General features: G+C 45.8%; 1 protein-coding gene and 1 long non-coding RNA gene across 2 annotated transcripts in view; one reads left to right on the forward strand and one right to left on the reverse strand.

The window, feature by feature from the left end:
- Shroom3 (shroom family member 3) overlaps positions 1 to 21,385 on the reverse strand; it is a 118,565-nt gene that overhangs the window by 67,324 nt on the left and 29,856 nt on the right.
- Positions 3,733 to 5,665, forward strand: LOC125364954. The gene is made up of 3 exons (XR_007213599.1): positions 3,733 to 3,743; positions 4,864 to 4,870; positions 5,089 to 5,665. It is a non-coding gene; the product is annotated as an uncharacterized LOC125364954 (long non-coding RNA).

The raw sequence follows: 21,385 nt of genomic DNA on the forward strand, positions 1-21,385 counted from the left end.
TCTTAAGAAGCAAAGTCTTAGATGTAGAGATTAATAATCCAGAGTATCTGGCCCAACAATAAAGACTTTGGCAGGGAGAGGTAAAGTCTCCTATCTAAACATAGGTTCTGGGGGTGTAGATCAAGTGGTATACAATGGTTGGCCACAGATTCCATCCCCAGTACCACAAAACAGAGAAAACCTAACAAATAAATATAAAGCAAATAGTACTGTCCATATAGTATTGCATTTATTTAGCAGTCTTCCCCCTTGGCTTCTATAGTTTTAGTAAATTGGCCAATAGAGCTTTTTAGGCCATTAGTAGGGTTTTATTTTATTAGCATATATTAATTGTGCAACATAATAGGTTTCATGGTGGTATTTCTACTACACGCAGATAATGTTCATCCCTCCTGAATCACATGGACTTTAAACAATTTTAGTGGGCTTTCTTGTGGTATTTTCATAATGAATAAGATATAACTGGATCTCTCTTCCCCATTTACCCATTTTCCCCTCTCTCCTCCCACGGATCCCACTGAATAGTTCCTCTTTTACATTCATACTCCTTTTTGTTCTATATTCCACATATAAGGCAATAAAAAAAAGCAGTATTTGTCTCCAAGTCTGGCTCACTGTGCTTCACAGGATGATCTCCAGTGCTACCTGTTTTCCTGCAACTGGCATATGATTTTCAATCTTGACCTTGCAAGTCGTCCTCATTTAAAGTTTTAGTTCAAGTTTCTCTAGAACCTGGGAGCTGAGTAAATGCCAACAGAATATAGAGTACTCTGTGTCAGCAGCTTATTTCTACTGTAACAGTTCTCCGGAGCCCCAACCCTGCCTTCTCCAAAGGTGAAGAAAGCCTACGTCAACCCATACCCAGCCTCCACAAAGCCTAGAGGTTGGAGTCTCTTCCCCTTGGTCCCTCCTCCCTTCCTTCACAACTTGAACTTCTAATTGAACCTCTATAAGAAAGTCCTTGGGGTAAGGAGTGGAGTTCAATGGCAGAAGGGTCAATTACAGGTAGACATCTGAGGGGCTCGGGAAGAAAACCCATGTTCACGGTGCTTTTCCAACACCACCTTCTCCTCCAGCAACATGGGGAAACTTCCTCTACCTACTGGGTGCAGCACTCAGGAGGCTGAGTCAGGAGAATTAGGGTTCTGGGCCTGGAAAGATTCTGTCTGGAAAATAAGAGAACACTCTCAGGACCACTTGTTAGTGTTACTTTTGTCCCATAATCATTAAATCTAAACAATAATGTCATCAAGAAAAACAGGAGAGAGACAGAGGGACAGAGGAAGGGGAGGGGCAGAGGGCGAGAAAGAATACAGGATTCTAACCCTACCACCTATGTTCAAGCATTAAGAAAAAAGAGGCAGGCACTAGTGTCTCATGTCTATAATCCTAGCTACTCAGGAGGTTGAGATCTAAAGATCCTAGTTTGAAGCTCCGCCCTGGCAAGAAAGTCTGAAAGAGTCTCATGTCCACTAAACTACCCAAAAAAACAGGAAGCACAGCTGTAGCTCAAGTGGTAGAGCACTAGTCGAGAAAAAGTCTCAAGGACAGCACACAGGCCCTGAGTTCAAGGGACAGGACTGGCACACACACACACAAAGAAAGTAAGTGTCCCTCTTTCAATAGTGTGAGAAGATGGAATCAGACAATGCAAAGGCATTTACAGACAGTTTGACTCTTAACAACTATTAAATATTAGCAATTAACACACCACATGCGGGCTAGTTTGTTTGACATGCATTCTGTCACTGAATGCTTCAAACAGTCTGAATCTGTTAGGCTTCCATGTCTCTTTCAAGGTAACACCTCATTTTGTGAATGCAGAGGGCTTAATGGGGCTCCCCACATCACCAGTCTAGCCAGCAATGCTCATACTCACACACAAGTCACAATGTTTCCACTGTCTGTGACCTCTCTACTACACTCAACCACCTGTATAGAGGCCCATTCTGTTATGTTTAGTAAAGAATAACAAGAAGAAACTTAGTAAGAAACTCCAGTATTTAAGCACCAGAGAAAATCAACCAGGATTTTCAATCTCCACTTTAAGCCATAGGCTTTGGAAACAAGGCACGTTTACTTACACACTTACACACACATACACGACTAACCAAAGACAGCTCGCTCTGTTGTGCAAAACATCCCAAAAGAAACATTCACACTCAAAAATCAGAATATCCACAAAAATTGGAAGACAATGTCTTTACAGTTCATCATTGAATTGCCAGATGCTAATAGTTCTCAAGAAATGTTTGCTAAGTGTTTACTGAATGAATGAAACCAATCCAAGAACAGGAGTAGGCAAAATCTATACCTTCGTTGAACTTAAATAAGAGAACTGAAACTTGATAAATCTGTCATATTTTACTGAAAACTTTAATGACATAATTACTTCCTTAAAAACCCATAGTATTCATTTAGCATAAAGGTTGAGAGATTTCCTTCTTCTACCTATTCACTTTATATAGAAAGAGAATGTAACATATAAATGTTTCTTCTGAATTCCCACAAGATCCTGGGAGCCTCAGTATGGGGCTTCAGCTTCAAATGCTGGCACTACCCCAGCACTCAGGAAAGAAGGGTTGACCTGCCTCTCTTTTAGGGATTACTTTCAAAGAGAAGCTCTTTTTGATATTTTCATTAGATAGGCATAAACTTATGATTTCAATTCCCTACAAGCTCAAAACAAGACCTACAAAAATGAAGATATATGAAATGTTAGGGAATATTGGTTAATTATAAAACCCCTGATAGCCTTAAGTCTGACTGCTTATATAACATATAAATGCTCTTAATGCTAAAGCAAAAATTTATTGAAATTTAGCGAAAATAAGAGATGCTATTTACTGAGCTTTTACCAAGCTAAGTTCTCTCTCTCTCTCTCTCTCTCTCTCTCTCTCTCTCTCTCTCTCTCTCTCTCTCTCTCTCTCTCTCTCTCTCTCTCTCTCTGCCAGTTGTGGGGCTTGAACTCAGGGCTTAGGATCTGTCTCTGAGCTCTTTTTGCTCAGGGCTAGTACTCTACCACTTTGAGCCACAGCTCCACTTACAGTTTTTGAGTGGTTAGTTGGAAATAAAGAGTTTCTCAGGGACTTTCCTGCCAAGGCTGGCTTAGAACTGCAGTCCTCAGACCTCAGCCACCGGAGTAGCTAAGATTATAGGTGTGAACCACTAGCACCGGGTGCTAACTACTTTTAATCATCATCTAACTCAGTCTTCACAACCACTCCAGAAGACTTGCTAATATCATTCACTGCTCCACTCCACAACTCTGAGGCTTTTCCTGGCTTGCCCAAGGTAATATCTCTGGCCTGGAGGCAGAGAAATGAGGAGTGTGCTTGCACAACTCTGTACCACCTAGGCTCCCCTTCTAGCCGATGCACAGTTCTTCGGTGCTCTTCAGTGGCGTTTGTTAACTGCACCTGTCATTATCACTGAAAATGTCCATCACTCTGGAAAGTCCCTCCTTACCTCTTTCCCCTGACCCTCTCCCCCAGCAGCCATTGTCCTCTACTATCATGGATTACTTTGTCCTATACAGGCCTTCACACACAGAACTGTTGTGTACTCTTTCGTGTCAGGCGTGAGTTAACACATTTTTGAGATTCATCCAGATTTCTGAGTGTTTAATACTCTTGAGTAGTATTCCATTGTATAGATATACAACAGTTTATCCATTTTCTTGTTGACAGGTACCTGGGCATTTCCAGTTGTAGGCAACTGTGAATAAGTTTTCTATGAACACTGTGTACAGGTCTCTTTCCTGGGCACTTGTTTTCAAGTATCTTAGATAAATACCTAGGTGAGGGAAATGCTGTGTCATAGATCAGTATACATTTAACTTTACAGAAAGTGGATGTTCTTAACCTTTGTACTATACTTCCTTGAATGGTACCAGCTTATTTTCCCGAGGGTGGGGAACCCATCCCGGTTCCTGGGATGCCTCCCACATAGTAAATGTTTGCAGAATACATGGCCATTGTTCAAGCTCTTCATGTCTTTTGGGAGTGTTCCTATAGTCTAAGAAAATGAACATGGTGCCAGCACGGAGAACAAGCTGCCAAGGGAGCAGTGAAGGCAACGGGCATTGGGGGGAGGTAACAGAATGCCCTTCCAGGAGGCTCAAGACCTCTCAACTTTCCTTTGGATATGCCCTTTGCTAGAAAGGAGTCTTATAGGAAGACACAGTGGCAACTCCTGTTCATGTGATATTATGGAAGGGAGAAAGGTGTCACTGCAGTTGAGCAATGCACAGGGTTTAGAATTACAGAAACTGTCAAAGAGGACAGAGGAAGCAGCAACCCAGGAAGTCTTGCCCTTCTCCAAGTTACCAGCAAATCCCAAGCCCTGCTGGCATCCAGGGGAATTTCCTCTAACAGAAATGCTTCTCAGAGCTGGGCACTGGTGGCTCATACCTGTCATCCTAGCTACTCAGGAGGCTGAGATCTGAGGATCATGGTTCAAAACCAGCCCATGCAGGAAAATCATGAGACTCTTATCTCCAATTAACCACCAGAAAACTGGAAGTGGTGCTGTGGCTCAAAGTGATAGAGTGCTAGTCTTGAGAGCAAAAGCTCAGCGACAGTGCCCAGCCCTAAGTTCAAGCCCCATGACCAACAACAACAACAAAAAATGCTTGTCAGGAATGTATGAAGGAAGTTTGAGGAGAAAGTGTGATTTTTTAAAATGTACCTACAAAGAAAAGATAAATGCTTACCTTGATTGGAACACTATGTCCTGTATACAGGTATCAAGCATCACATGGTGTCATATAAATATGTACAATTGTGTGTCAATTAAAAACTGTTTCTAATGGGAGGAGGAGGGGAACTTGTTTAGAATTCCTAAATTGTGAGTTTCTGAGAGGGGAAGGGTCTTGCTTTATCCAGGCAGTACTGTGAGGAAGCCATCCAAGGCAGATGGATGTTTATTCTATTCTTAAGATCTCCAGGGAAGTAGATTCTCTACAACATCCCTTGGTAACCTTCTCCAGGGCTTTATCAAGGGCTGGGTGAGGAAGTACTGATGTAGAAACCAATAAAAATATGAACTCTAAGGGCCAAGCTGTGGGGGGGGGGGGGACGACAGGAGGGAGGGGCATGGGCTCTGCGCCTGCCTGAGTGATGGAGGGGTATATTTACAAAACAGGCTGTACAAACAGGAACCATTTGCCAGGGGCAGATGTGGAAAGTTGGCTCAAGAGAAATTGCCATAATAAACTCTGTCCCAACCTGAGGACAATGAGACTAAGTTTTTGCTACTTAGAACATTTTAAGTGAATGTATTTTCTTGCCAACCCTTACTTAGTCCCTAAACCAGGTATGTCGGCAATGAAACAAAAAAGCTGATACCTGTAAAAAACAGTAAAGTTTCTAGGGAACCTTTAGTCTGAGCCAATCAACATGCTACTATTATGTTTGCTTATTTCTCCGGTATATTCCACCTTATCTCCACGATCGTGGATCAGTGTTAGAATGGGATGGGGAGGGAGAGAAACAAAGAAGACAGAACTAGCAAAATGAATTAACCTGTAAACCAACTTCGGATGAAACTATCAGACCAGCCATAAGTCTGGCCAATGTGGTTTTAATTAGAATATAAATCAGGTCGTTCCGCTAGCCTTTGAAAGAAATCACCAAGTAGAAAGTGCACAGAAGCATCTGCGGTCTGGGGCCGCAAGGCAGCTGCGGCGGCGGCGGCTGTGTGGATTCTAGGCGTGTGGGAATCCATTCGCTCCCAACCCGAGGGGGGGGTGGGGGGCAGGGGAGGGGGGGAGGAGGGAGGGGGCGGAGGGGGGGAGGGGGGCGAGGGGGAGGGGAGACAGAGAGAGCGCACCCCCCCCCCCGCACACAAGGACCCTGCCAACCACACGGGGCGGGGGGGAAGGAGGGCGCCACCGACTCCGGAGCAGGGACCCGTGTCCCCCCCCCCCCCCCGACGGCCGGTAGGTGGGAGGCTTACAGCCGCGCCCGCCGGGCCCAGCAGCTCCGGGGGCGCCCAGAAGCCCGCGGCGGCCGGCGCTCCACGCGCTCGCCCCCGGACGCGGAACGCACTTCCGACCCTGGGGGAGAGGGGCTGCCCGGGGGCCGGGGGGAGGCCGCTTCCGCCCGGAGCGCGACCCCCGCACGGGGAGGACGCCGGGGCAGCCGCGGGGCTCCTTCGGCCCAGTCCTCTCGGCCTCCTCCCGGCGGGGCGGCCCGGGCCCGGGGTGTCAGGCGCGGCCCGGCCCCGCGGGAACCGGCCACCTGCTCCGCGCCGGGCGCGCGGCGAACCGAACACGGACACGGCGAGCGCCCCGGAGCCGCGCCGCCCCGCGGAGCCGCGCCGCGGAGCCCCCGCCCGCCCGCCGCCCCGGAGCCGCGCCGCCCGCCGCCCCGCGGAGCCCCCGCCCGCCCGCCCGCACTCACCACCTGGGCCCTGGGGCGCGGGGCTCCTCCCGAGCGCCGACGCCAAGTTCAAACCTCGCCGCCGCAGCGAGCAGGCAGGGGGCGCGGGGCATCGCCCGCCCGGCTCCGCCGCCCTCCACCTTGGGCGACCCGGCCGCGCCCAGCGCCCCGGCGCGCACGGCGGCTCCGCGCGGGCTCCAGCGGCGGCGGCGGACCTGGGGCGCGCGAGCGAGCGAGCGAGCGGGCGGGCGGGCGAGCGCCGATCCCGCGCCCGGGCGCCGAGGGTGCGGCCCGGCCCTGCCACGCCCCCCGCCCGCCCGCCCGCCCGGGGTGGGTGCGCACGGCCCGGGGCGCGCTCGCCGCCAGGTAATCCCGCTGGGAGCGTCCGGATTGGCCGCGCGCGCGGGCGCGATCTGCACGTCAGTCACAAAGGCGGCGGGCGGGGCGCCCGGCCACGCGCGAAGGGGCCGCCGCGCTCTGAGGAGACCCGGGCGTCGGGCTTGAGAACCCCGCCCGGCCTCTCCGGCCGCACGGTGAGTCACTGACCGGAGGACGCGAGGTAGAAAGTTCACCTTTCAAGGAAGGAAAGCCAGCCCCCCCCTCCCCGGGGCGGGCCTCCCCCCCCCCCGTGACCGTCAGCCCCCCCTCCCCGCGGCGGCCTCCCCCCCCCCCGTGACCGTCAGCCCCCCCTCCCCGCGGCGGGCCTCCCCCCCCCGTGACCGTCAGCCCCCCCTCCCCGCGGCGGCCCCCCCCCCGTGACCGTCAGCCCCTCCCTCCCCGCGGCGGGCCTCCCTCCCCCCGTGACCGTCAGCCCCCCCTCCCCGCGGCGGGCCTCCCCCCCCCCGTGACCGTCAGCCCCCCTCCCCACGGCGAGCCCCCCCCCGTGACCGTCAGTCCCCCCTCCACCCCCGCCCCCGGGGCCGGCCCGGGGTCCAGCGGCCCGGGGTCCAGCGGCCCGGGTCGGGATCCGCGCAGGGGTGTCCACTGGTCTCGTGGAGACGCGCGGCCTGGGTTTCCAGCGGAAGGCGGTCGGGGCAGGCAGTGCACACACTTGCATTTGCTTTTCCTCCGCGGTCTGTATGCTTCTGCTGAGACTCTGCGGGTGAGTGGGACTTTGAGTTGGATCTTGCGGCGTTCTCCGGACCTCTCCCGAAGCTGGTGGGATCCTGTATTCCTCCGACAGTACTTCCCACGGCTTTCGCATGGGGTCTCCAGAGACTAAAACAACTTCAATTGGCTTTGCGCTCCTCGAGCGGAACCCCACTGTTACATTTCCAGGCTCTGTATCTACGGCAGCAGGTAGGCACACTAAGATGCTTCACAGGAACTGGCCGCTCCAGACAGTGTCACATGCCTTTGCTTTGTTGGGGTGGGGACTGTAGGAGTACTGGCAGCCACAGACTTTTATGGAAGCCTTCTTGCACAGTCAGTCACCCAAGGTATTATTCCTGTTAAAAGTGAATTCTGCTTTCCTTGAGTATCCCAAGCTGGCACCAGCACCTAGCATCCCTCACACAGTGACAAGGCGCCCACACTGTTGCAGCAAGGGTACTGTTACTTGTTCTGTGAGATTCCCAGGCTAGGAAGAGGCAAATGATGACCAGAACTGAATCTTGGAGCAAGTTTTATGGTTTATAGACTGTGTTGCTTTTGAACCAACCTGCTTAGAAAATGACCAGGTGTTCTACTGCTTCATTTTGTATTCGAGGTGCTCAGGGTCAGGTAAATCTCCTAAGGCTGAAAGAGATCCCTCTGTGCCTGTGTGAAATTGCAAGGGGGTGGGGAGGGTAACTGAGGTTTGAATTCAGGGCTTTGCATTTGTTAGCCTGGCACTCTACTTCTGAGTGCTGTCCCTGAGCTTTTTTTGCTCAAGGCTAGAATTCTCCCACTTGAGTCACAGTTCCACTTCCAACTTTCGTGCTCATTAATTTGCAATAAGTCTCATGGACTTTCCTGCGTAGGCTGGCTTTGGATGTGGATCGTCAGATCTCAGTCTCCCAAGTAGGTAGTCAAGAGCTGCTGACGCCTGGCTACTGGGCATTTTTGAGATGGTGTTTTGCTTCCTACGCAAGGGTACACCCGGACTGCATGCAACCTTTCTACCTTCCCGTAGTTGTTGGAATAATAGGTGTGTGCCACCGTGTTCAGCTCCCTTCCACTGAAATGGAGTCTCACAGACCTCCTCTGCCCGGTCTGGCTTGAAACTTGGATCCTCTGAATCTCAGTCTCATATATGAGCCCCTGGTGCCTGATTAAAACATCACTTTAAATGGTGATTCAAAATACATTTGGGAAAAAGAAATTAAAAACAAAACAAAAAAGAAAAAAGCGAAAAATAAAAAAAGAAAAAAATAAAAGAGAAAATACATTTGGGGACTGGAAATGTGGGTTCCAGTTTTCTCCACACAGCCTGCATTGTACTAGTGAAATTCATCCTTACGATCTGGGGTTTCTGGACCTCCACTGTGTCACAACTTCTGGTAAAATACTTCTTGCGTGTCTGTTTTAAGATGGTCTTATTACAGCATAGCCAAGCCTAGCCTCAAACTCACAATCTGCCTGTCTCAGCCTTCTGAGTGCTGAGATTAGAACATACTAAGACAGGCAAGAAATGTTTTCTTCTTCTATTGGTAACTTAGAGACATCAGCAGATAATTTGTAGGAGGAAGGAAAGCAGGCTGTTTCATGGAATCAAAGGTGAAGCATGAGGCAATTTCAGCCGCAGTACAAATTATGCCAACGCCTCTCTCTGTGAGCTAGGGCCACCCCCTCATTTGGTGCCTCAGTCCTCCTGTAAAATTCTACGCTGCTACCTTCTGGCAGCCATACACACATCCAGTGTGCAAATGTGGAAACAAGCCGGCTATTCAAGGTGGTCCCTGTGCAGTCACACTTGATATTTAGTTTCTGTACTGTGTTTAGAAGCGATACACTAGCATGCTAAGCCTATTATTTATTTAGTTGCCACTTGAGCCAAGTTCCCTACCCCTTCTGCTTCATCAAAAGTGACTTTTTTCCCAAAAGGTCTTGCTTTTTTGTTCAGGCTGGCATAGACTATGATCTGTCTCTCTAAACCTCTCACAACACTGTGCATGCCAGTACACTCAGATTTTTATTGGTTGAGATTAGACTCTTGTAAACTTTTCTCCCACACTAGCCTAGAATTGCGATCTTCTCAACCTCAGTTTCCTGAATAACTAGGATTACAGGCATGAGCCACAGCACCTGGTTCCCAAGCTTCTTTTCAATAAAAAAAAGTCATGTTGGTGAAGGAGAAAAGCTTTAAGATAGAATACTTTCCTCAGAAAGTGCACACTCACAGACAAAGCCAATGCTGACCTCTAGAAAGGGCATCCATAGTCAGCCTAGAACCCGCTGTCTGCATTGTTTCCCTTTCAGGTAAGGTCATGTTTCTTTTTTGTTGTGAGCATCCTAATGGAGATAAAATTCACACACTATTTACATGTACACTTTTGTAAAGGCATGATGTCTGTGCTCCTCCGCCTCCCCTACCTTCTTTATACTGGAGTGGGCGCAAAAGACCAGAGAGTTAAATCACCATCAGAGAGACACTCCACGGTGCCAAGGTGCAAGGCATAGGGTCCCGGGGTGCTGGTGCGAGAATGAGGATCTTTATCAAGCACAGAGTTCTAGACATTTACAAGTACTGGCTGGCATATGACTCTAAAGCCTACACCCAAATATTATTTGTATTGCTCCACTTTAGTCTAGATTTAATGAACTACATTTAAAATAAACCTCATGTTCATTATTTAGATTTTGTATATTGATACTATAGCTTTATAACACTGTTATGCCTTAAAAGACTACTGGGCTATCAGTGTAGCTCAAGTGGTAGAGCCCTTGCCTGTGGACAAGGTATTGAGTTAGAATCCTAGTGTCAAAACATCAACAAATGAATAACAAGATAATATACTAAACTAAATTGCACGTAAAAATAGTCTACCACTACTTATAGAGTTTAAAATATTAAAGTCAATTTTACTTTAAAAGAATCACCATTAGTCTGCCCAATGTGGTTTGTCATTCTATTTTCCCAAGCAAATAAAAGTTATGATGTTTAAAAGTATTATTTGAAACATGCATCTGTGCAGAATCATAATAGCACTTTTCTCTTTCCACAACATACAATAAAATCCTGGGTTCATCTGTTCTCTTTTAAATGTGAATACTTCAAAAATAAAATATCAGTAAAATCAATTCTAGGGACAGTACAAAGGTCAATATAAAAAAAACACAGATCTGAAATATGGATTCTGTTGTAGGGAGTACAGCTGACTCTATCTTGATTATTAGGTCAACCTGACCCCAAAATTCTGCTTCTGTAAATGGCCTGTTTGTTGCTTGCTCAAACCCCCTGCGTCAACCCCCTACATCTGTGCTACGCTTTTACCTTTATGAACCCCAATTTGAGGGCTGCTTGGGGTCACAGTGTCTGCACTGTGTCCCTGCCGGTCAGCCTGTTTTTCAGAGGTGTAGTTTCAGCTCCCGAGTCTGTGCTGCGTCCCTGGCTGGTCAGTTCACCTTTTGCTTCCCCAATAAATCCATCTTTTTGCTTGATACTGTCTGAGTGGTGGACTCTTGGAGAGACGGGGATACCCCTCCCCTGAACCTGGTAACATTTCTAACCCCATAACAGATTCTTTGCTTTATAAAGGAAACGTTAAAAATGTAGAGTGTGCTCCTTTCTCAAATAAGTCTTTGGCTTTCAAGGAGACATTACATAATTTCTCATGTAACATTTACTCTAATAATTTATTTTTATTTTCTTTTCTGCCAGTCCTGGGGCTTGAACTCAGGGGCCTGGCCTTAAGGAGTGTTTTTTGCTCAAGATTAGCATTTTATCACTTGAGCTGCAGCTCCACTACTGGCTTTTTTCAGTAATTAATTGGGGATATAAGTCTCATGGACTTATGGTATGAGCCACCAGTGTCTGGCAATAGTTTCAATTTTTGAGCCAAGGCCCCATAACTGACCAAAAACAAAACAAAGCAAAAAAAAAAAAAGCAAGTAACTCAATTTATGAGTTGACTGTATACAATATAGAACTTAGTAATTTGTATATGTGCTGGTCCTGGGGCTGGAACTCAGGGCCTGGGCTTTGCTTTTTTGTCCATAGCTAATGCTCTGCCACTTGAGCCACAGCTCCTCTTCCTGCGCGCGCGTGTGTGTGTGTGTGTGTGTGTGTGTGTGTGTTTATCTGGAGATAAGAGTCACACAGACTTTCCTGCTGGGCTGGCTTTGAACTTTGATCCTCAGATCTTAGCCTCCTGAGTAGCTACAATTATAATTACAGGTCTGAGCCATCAGCTTCTGGCTTAAAAAAATTTAAAGCACCCTAGATTCTGAAATGTTTCAGCCAAATAAATTAATTTTAATTAGCTGGATATTTTTATTTTCTGCCCATCTTTTTCCTCTCATTCTGTTATACTGAGGTATAACACAGCTTGAGAATAAAGTTCACACTCATAAACACAGATGGAACAATCATACTTTAAGGTAGATTCATTTTCCCTAGAATGTATGTATTCTATGGTCTACAATGAAAGAAAGAGGAAAAAGGTGGAAAATGGAAGAGAAGAAATGCGGAAGGCAGAGAAAAAAACGAGATGGAAACTCAATGGAGAAGAGGAAAGAGGAAAGAAAGGGTGTTAGCCAGTGGGAGAATGATACCAAAGGAGAAAGAGTATAAGAAGGGCTGTAAATGTGTGTGCTAGAGCCCATGTATTAAATGGACCCGGAAGAACACACACCAAGCTATGCATATATGATTTCTGGAGGATGGGGGGTGGTGAAGTGATTGCCTTTATCACTGTATTTATAGTGTTGTAGTATCTGTTATCACATCAAGTAAAGAAATGTTTGTAAATAAAACATGAATAGATGATCTTGGAGAAGAAAAAAAAAAACATTATTAGGCAAACCTACGTTGACTGTAACTTAGGCATTCCAGCCTGAGACCTTTAAGCCTTGACCCGTGTGCGTGCTCAAATAAACATGGTATTCTTTATCAGAAGTGCTTACGTGGCTAAGCACCAGGAGCTCTCCTCTGTAATCCTAGCTGCTCAGGAGGCTGAGATCTGAGGTTCATAATTTGAAGCGCGCCTGGGCAGGAAAGTTCATGAGATTCTTATTTCGTTTTTTTGTTTTGTTTTTTTGCCAGTCCTGGGCCTTGGACTCAGGGCCTGAGCACTGTCCCTGGCTTCTTTTTGCTCAAGGCTAGCACTCTGCCACTTGAGTCACAGCGCCCCTTCTGGCCATTTTCAGTATATGTGGTGCTGGGGAATCGAACCCAGGGCTTCAAGTATACGAGGCAAGTGCTCTTGCCACTAGGCCATATCCCCAGCCCGAGATTCTTATTTGCAACCAATCAGCAAAAGGCCAGCTATGGAGCAGTGGCTGAAGCGGTAAATAGCCACACCTTGAACCGACTTGAGTGAGAGAGTGAAGCAAGTGTTTAAGGCCCTGAGTTCAAGCCCCAGTACTGGAGGGAGGAAGGAAGGAAGGAAGGGAGGAAGGAAGGAAGGAAGGAAGGAAGGAAGGAAGGAAGGAAGGAAGGAAGAAGGAAGGGAAGGGAAGGGAAAACGAGAACCTTCAGACAAATTTAGTAGAAAATTGTAGAATTCATAAGCTTTTGAAAGTATTTACTAAAAAAATCAAGCTGTACTACATCTACTGATAGCAGCTATCAACAATCCTGGCCCTGCTTATCTATGTCATTGCTATGTCAGCAAGCACATTAGACACTTTTCTGGATACAAAGAATTTTACGTCTAAATTAATCTGACAATATAATGTATAAAGAGTATAATCTAACAGAATAATTTTTGAAGAGTCCAGTTCTGGGCATGGTTTAAGTACTATCATGAAACTTTTGTATCATTCAAAAAGTTTCAGGAGCTCGGGGAGAGAGGGAGAGTGGATGAAAATAGTCATAGGCCAGGTGCTAGGGGCTCACACCCGCAATCCTAGTTACTAAAAGAAGCTGAGATCTGAGGATCACAGTTCAAAGCCAGCCCTGGAACTAGAGTCCCTATGAGACTCTTATCTCTAATTAACCACTCAGAAACTGGAAATGGTACTGTGGCTCAAAGTGGTAGAGCACTAACCTTGAGCAAAAAGAACTCAGGGACAGGGCCTAGGCCCTGAGTTCAAGTCCCATGACCAACAAAAATAAATAAAATAAAAATTAAATGAAAAAAAAATTTAAAAGTCCTAATATTCAATGTTCATATGTGAAAATGGAGCTAGGTAGGATGCATGAGGTTGAGAAAGATGGGAAAAAATGATGAAAGGGGTGACACTGATCAAGATGCATTGTACTCATAAAGTAACATGTTGAACTGAAGCCCCTTTGCATAACTACTGAAAGATTTAAAAAATAAATAGTTTCAGGGGCTGGAGGTGAAGCTCAATGGGAATAGCACTTGCCTAGCATGTGTGAGGCCCTGGATTCCAGTCTCAGAAAAGAAGAATAATTCCATAATAGCTTGAGATAAAGGAACTGTCCCGTATACCCTTCGTCTTCCCTTTTCTCTCTCATTGTCCCACTTCAGTTCAATTACTACTTACTATGTACCTGCTATGTGACAGATCTCGGGGTATCAAGATGGAAATCCCAACCCAAGCTTCACAAAGCTCACAGAAACTGAGGCCTCTTTTAAAAATAATAGCATTTGGGGCTGGGGATATGGTCTAATGGCAAGAGCGCTTGCCTCATATACATGAGGCCCTGGGTTCGATTCCCCAGCACCACATATACAGAAAACGACCAGAAGTGGCACTGTGGCTTAAGTGGCAGATTGCTAGCTTTGAGCAAAAAGAAGCCAGGGACAGTGCTCAGGCCCTGAGTCCAAGCCCCAGGACTGGCAAAAATAATAATAATAATAATAATAATAATAATAGCATTTGGGAAGCTGAGACAGGAGAATCATGAGTTCAAGGCCAGCCTAGGCTACTTAGTGAGGTCTTGTCTCAAAAACAAAACAAAACCCAAGGTGCATTATACACATAAATTGACATGCTCAATTGAAATCCCTTTTATTTAATCCCTTTTATTTATCTAAAGATAATAAAAAATGTTCTTAAATTATTTCAGTCTCATGTGATAAAGATTAAGTGGAAAGGTTAAGAACATTAACTAGATTCAACAGCTTGCCAGCTTAGGGAAAGGTAAGTTGAACTCACTAAAGCCTCAGTTTTTCTCTGTAAGAATAATTATACCTCTGCCTCCTGCAGCAGGCTATAATGCAGATTATATTGGATCATTGCTGTGTGTGTGTTTGGGGGGAGCGTAATGGTGAGCTATTTGGTTGTTCTTATTCCTTCTATTGAATGCCTGGTAGCCCATGTCTTTGCTCCAGCTGGTGCTGTTTACTGGCCAGGAGAAGTTGACTCATCAGATCTCATAAAACAAAGCAGTTCAAGCACAAGACTTAAGATTTAGAAACATATTCAGTCATAGCCAGTTTTTCTCACCAGCAGACTTTCCAGTTTTCTAAGACTGAAGCAGAGAGCACAGAGTCCTCGGGGGAACAAAAGAGTATTAGAAACTTAGAACAACTCTCAGACATGTACAGAGGCACCAGGAATAGGTGTGTGTGTGTGTGTGTGTGTGTGTGTGTGTGTGTGTGTGTGTCACAGGGGCTGGGGGCCCACCAGGCACCAGCATGGGGAGACAGCAACCCAGAACCAGAGGTCCAGCCTCACACACCCCTCCACCCTGCCCACCCGCACCCCCTGCATTAGCTGGCCTCTTACCATGCAGCTGCATCCCATAGGGGCGAGAGGAAACCCTGAGTTAATGGAATGAAAGTTTCTGTCTCCCCAGCTGAAAGAGGTCTCAAAATAGAAATTGTGGTCCATTTTCTTAAGAAGAAACCGTTAAATTTCTCTCATATTCTATTGTTCAAGAGACTGGTACCCAGGAGACATTCAAAGGACAAGCTCGACACTGCACCTGGAGCATACTTTCAGTCATGGCCAGTTGGGATAACGTGTGTAACAGCACTAGCGTGAGGGCCCGGGGCCCTCAACGTACATGCAGAAGCAGATGATGAGAAACGACAACTTTCAGGAGACCCGCAGGATTTAGATTTAATCTTACAGGCAGAGAGATCACTAACACTTTTCAGCAGTGCTACCATCCAATCAGTGAAGTCACAAGGACCGGAGTGGATGAGGGCTGAATGGGAGGCGCTGGGCTTTGACTTGGACAGCCTTCCTTCCTCAGCGAGGTGAAATGGCCTGCAGGGGGCCAGCATTGCATCAAGGTTCAGAGGGCAGTCCCTAAAATCAGCAGAGGCAGGTGGAGGGCTGGCGATGGCATTTGCTGGGTGACCTTAGGCTAGTAGTCATTTACCTCCAGGAAACAGCTTTATCACCTGTCAAATGGGATCCAGACACCGAATCTGAGCCACAGTAGTTCATATGAAACACTTAGGAGTGTGCCTAAGTTAGGTACTGGTGGCTCACATCTGCAATCCTAGATACTCAAGAGGCTGAGACCGGAGGATTGGGGATCACGGCCATCCCAGATAGAGATGTCTGTGAGACACTTATCTCCAGTTGACCAGTCCAAAAGTCACAAGTGGAGCTGTGGCTCAAGATAGACGGCCAGCCTTGAGCAAAAAAAGCTAAGGGTCAGTGTCTATGACCTGAGTTTAAGCCCCAGAACCAGCACCAAAAATAAAAAAATCCTCTGCCTAGTATAAAGTATCTGTTGGATTTTTACCTCTTTTAATTAGGCAGTACTTAAAATCCTCATTGAACACTGAAGCTGTATGAGGAAGCATACCAGTTATGTTGTAGAATCTTCCACTTATGATGTTTCAATTTTGGCTAATGAGTAAAATGTTAGAGAAGAAAGTAAATTTGTAAATGTACACCCTAAAGGCAAAAATGAGGCTAGATTCAGATAATCAGCGTACACCTGATTTTGGTGGTTTGGGCAGGAAAAAGTGTTTTTCCTTTTCATGCTTAAAGCTCGGAACAAGCCACAAGCCACTAACAGCTGCCACCTCCCGTCAGAGGCAGCGACTCTCTGGATGAAGGTGAAACGAGTTTGGCATGTGAAGGGCACTGACTTTGAACAAGGCATGTGACCCAGGTGACAAAGAGTGCTGCCAGCCCAGGAGCCTGAAAGGTAAAACCCCACCAGTGACAGGTCCTTCACAGCCGGAGTTCAACAGGAGTGCACTCACATCCTGGTATGTCCTTGTCACCGGAGAAAAATGTGCGCAGGGGCAGGGAGGCAGAGTGCACAGCGGTGGACAGGACCAGGCCGGGCAGGACTGGTGGCTGGGCTGGAGCCGGAATGCTACCGTCTGTCCAGCCAATGAGGATTCCCACTGAAGAAGCAACTCAAGTCCTTCCTGGAACATAACCCCGTAAGTTCTGATAGAAGCTACAACACACGCACACACGCACACACGCACACACACACACACACACACACACACACACACACACACACCTTTTTTTCAGAAAAAAATCCATGTTTCTTAATATATAAAGAAATTTGAAGATCTACCTAGTAACAACTGGTATCAAGTTTTCCTACTGCTTACAGACTTGTGACTCACTGTTCCTATGGCTCATCAAAGACACCAACAATGATTTTTTTACAGACCATCAACACCAAACCAACAATACTTAAAAAAAACATAAGAACTTGCCCTTTGCTTTTTTCTTTTTTTTTTTTTTTGTCTTTTTTCTTTTGTGGTACTGGGGATTGAACCCAGGACGTTGCACTTGCTAGGCAAGCACTTTGCCACTGAGCTACATCCCAGCCCTGCCCATGCTTTTGTACTTCATATCTTTGTATCATGTCAGACTGAGTCTTTCAAAAGGGATCTCTTACTACTTTTATTTATAGCATCAAGACACCTGTTCTATTTTTTTCTTAACACTAAGACTGTACATTATGAAGTCTTGAAGTATTTTAAGTATTGTATCGTCATTGACATTACTGTTATGGTCATTTATTTAAGAACAACCTAGGAAAGCTGAGCACCAGTGGCTCACACCTATAATCCTAGCTGCTTAGAAGGCTGAGCCCTGGAAGGCAAGTCCATGAGACTCTTCCAACTAACCATTGAAATACTGGAAGTGGAGCTGTGGCTCAAGTGGGAGAGTGCCAGTCTTGAGTGAAAAAACAAAGAGACAGCACCCAAGCCCTGAGTTCAAGCCCTAGTACTGGTGCTCATGCACACACAAAAGAATAACCTGAGGTGCCTGGAAAAGTAACTTCAAGAGATAAAAATAATTCTCTGTACAACTATTTGAAGATAATTTTAAGTGAACAGATTTAAGGTAGTTAGACTACTTTTTTAAAAAGAAAGCGGGAAAGCAAGGAGAATAGGTGAGATTAAAACTATGTGGGATTTTTTTAATATGCAAGTGGCTGATAATTCACTGCTACAAAGGTTCAGACAATATGGTACAGAATGTGTACATATTTCAGGAGGAGGTAAAACTTCTTTGGCGCTCTAGGTTTAAGAGACACACTTTATCATCTTTATTTGTAAACCTTTGTATTTATGTTTGGAAAAAACATTTTCCACCAGCAAGTTGGCAGCCTCGTGGGTCTTGAAGGACTAGCTTCTTTGGTTCTCAAAAGGAAAGCAGGATCTGAATGCAGTCCCTGCTGACTTTTTTGGCAGTCTGGGTTTTAAGACTGACTTAAGGAAGCCAATCTTCTCCGTACCCCCTTATTCTTCAAAGACCTGCAGAGAACACATTTCAAAAACGGATTCTAGCCCCAGCCATCAAGATGGCTTTTTTCAGAGCCGTTAAATCTCTAGGATCTCTTTCACCTGCCTCAAATCCCACATTTGTTTTTGTAAATGTCCACAAGCAGATTTCAGCAAGAAGAAAACCTGTTCTTTTCTCTCCTAGCTTATTTATTTTTTAAGTGCAAGTCTCTCCCAGTAGGCGTTCAGGAAACTATTCTACTCCAAGCCGGATGTCAGCCTTATTCCGCATACTTTAGAGTTCTTGCCTAGGAACCAGAAGATAAGATGGGGGAGAAATTTTATTTTTAAAGGTCTTGTAATCAGCACATTTGGGAAGTATCCAAAGTGTGCTTGTATTGGCCAAAGGCAAGAAGATAACAGAATCTAAAGCAGCTCTAAGAGCCCGGATGTTAGAATCACTACAAAACCTGATTCACCCGGAGCTCAATGTCTGTTTTTGGTCTATACCACTCGACAAGCTTTACGTGCTTTATTTTTAATTCCTACAATCCTAGCTCCAGGCATCTCTAGTCACACCTATTTCATAGAAGACAAAACAAAACCCATCTTGCGGCAGCTTGCCAAGATTACATAAGGTCACCCATAAACACAAGAGGAATTAGATGTCTGCCTGACCAAGATAGTCCTAAATTTTGCTTGTCTCTTAGAGCACGAAGGAAGGAAGGTAAATACTACTGCACTTCAGTCATCAAAAGAAAGCAACTTACAAACCTTTGACTCATAAATTTAATGGAGGATGAGAAAAGCCCTAGATCTTTCCAGAATGATTTATCCCATCAGCACATGAAACAGTATTACCCACCCCACCCCCCCCCCCCCGCCCTTCAATAGCATGGCTTTTGTTAAATAAATGGATTCCATCCTGATTGGGGAATCTATAAGGACAGTGTTCCTAGGGACCTTTAAGAAAGAATCAAATAGCATTTTGCAAATAAGATCTGGTTTCCCTCCTAGGTGCTAGCTTCACCTTTTCCTTTATCTGGTTTCTTATCTCTTCCTTAACCCCAAACTCCTGGGTGGAAATGATGCTGTCCTCGGACCTGCAACATGTAATTCTTTCTCCGGAGGCCTCCTATGATCCCTACCCCAAACATACTCTCCTCTGAATGTTCAGAATTGCATCATCCAATCAGTTCCAATAGCCTTCACCTCATTTTCCCATTAAGGAAACTGTAAGTGTTATTACAATAACCACCCCCCCCCCCAGTCTCACTGTGTCCTCAGAGTAGGATTCTGACTCGTTCATCTTGGATGCTGATGGTGCCGCACACAGATACGGTTAAATGAAGGTTCTCTCTTGGGCTAAGTATGTAGCGTGGTGGTAGAGCATTTACATAGCATGCACAGGGCGACTTCATCCCAAGCAATCAAAAATCAAACAAATGATCACTAACAATTGATTCAAGGCCACTAGGGGGCTACATACAAAGACCTTATCTTTAAAAAGAAATTCCATGCTAGTCAACACAGACCTACCATCTTTTGTTGTTCTGTTGTTCTGTTTGTTTTGTTTACTTTGTTTTTGCAGTGCAGATGATTGAACCATAGCCTTGTGCATGCTGGGTAAGTGCTCTTCCACGGAGCTACATCCCTGGCCCTCCATCTTCTTATTTTTGTTGAGTCTAGGTTGTCCTAGACCTCCTTTGTTGATGTGAGTTTCATTCTTGCAGAAATTTTCCTCAACTGTTCTAACCATGGTATACTACATTTTTAGAACTTATCACAAATTTCTGTAAACTATATAGGGGGGTGTGTGTGTGTGTCTGTGTGTGTCTGTGTGGTGTGTGCCAGCACTGGAGTCTGAACTCAAGACCTTGCACTATTGCTTGGCTTTTTCACTCAAGGCTGGCAGTCTACCACTTGGGCCACACCTTCATGTCTAGCTTTTTGTGGGTTAATTAAATATAAAAGTCTCTGATTTGTCTGTCCCAATGGTTTTGAAATGAGATTCTTAGATCTCAGCTTCCTGAGTAGCTAAGATTACAGGTGTGAGCCACGAGTGCCCAACTGTATATACATATTTTGTATTTCCTTTTTTTAAATTAAATTTTATTCACAAGGTGATATACAGAGGGGTTACAGTTACATAATAAGGTAGTGAGAACATTTCTTGTCTTATTTGTTACACTGTCCCTTGTGTATTTCCAATTTGATACTCCTATGACTTCTACCTGTAAGGTAGAAAAAAAAATCTTAGCCTTGGTTGGCGCTGTTCTTCTTTTGGAAACTGGTGATTTTTGATCAAAGAAACAGCTAATGGACATCCTCTCCCTGACTTATGTAAGCCCATGGTATCTGCTAGGTGTCAGTGGCTCATTCCTATAATCCTAACTACTCAGCAAGCTGTGATCTGAGACTCTCAGAAAAAGTCTAAGACTCTATCTCTAATCAGCAAAAAGGTAGAAATGGAGCTGTGGCTCAAAGGTAGAGTGCCAGCCTTAAGGAAAAATGCTAAGGGACAGCACGCAGGCCCTAAGTTCAAGCCTCAGCACTGGCACGCACACACAAGTAAATAGTCATACAATTTTACATCTCTTATGTTGGACTCCCTTCACTAAGCAGGATTTGAGACTCATCAGGTTGAAACAGGTGTCAATAGTATATCTCTTTATATCACACACATGTACAGCATTTTCTTTTCTTTTTTTTCTTCTTTTCTTTTTTTTGCCAGTCCTGGGGCATGGACTCAGGGCCTGAGCACTGTTCCTGGCTTCTTTTTGCTCAAGGCTAGCACTCTGCCATTTGAGCCACAGCGCCACTTCTGGCTTTGTCTATGTATGTGGTGCTGAGGAATTGAACCCAGGTCTTCATGTATACGAGGCAAGCACTCTACCACTAGGCCATATTCCCAGCCCCCAGCATTTTCTTTTTTTTTTTTTTTTTTTGGCCAGTCCTGGGCCTTGGACTCAGGGCCTGAGCACTGTCCCTGGCTTCCTTTTTGCTCAAGGCTAGCACTCTGCCACTTGAGCCACAGCGCCACTTCTGGCCATTTTCTGTATATGTGGTGCTGGGGAATCGAACCCAGGGCCTCATGTATACGAGGCAAGCACTCTTGCCACTAGGCCATATCCCCAGCCCCCCCCCAGCATTTTCTTTACTTACCAGTTGATTGACATCTAGGTTGTGAATAACTGGGTTATTCTTTTGTCTGTTGTGAATAACACTGCTCTGTCAATTTTCAAATGAATGTTCACAGTAGCGTTGATTGGCCAGCATTAAGAGATA

The sequence above is a fragment of the Perognathus longimembris genome, chromosome 16 (genome assembly GCF_023159225.1).
Source record: "Perognathus longimembris pacificus isolate PPM17 chromosome 16, ASM2315922v1, whole genome shotgun sequence".
In the NCBI taxonomy this organism is placed as follows: Eukaryota; Metazoa; Chordata; class Mammalia; order Rodentia; family Heteromyidae; genus Perognathus; species Perognathus longimembris.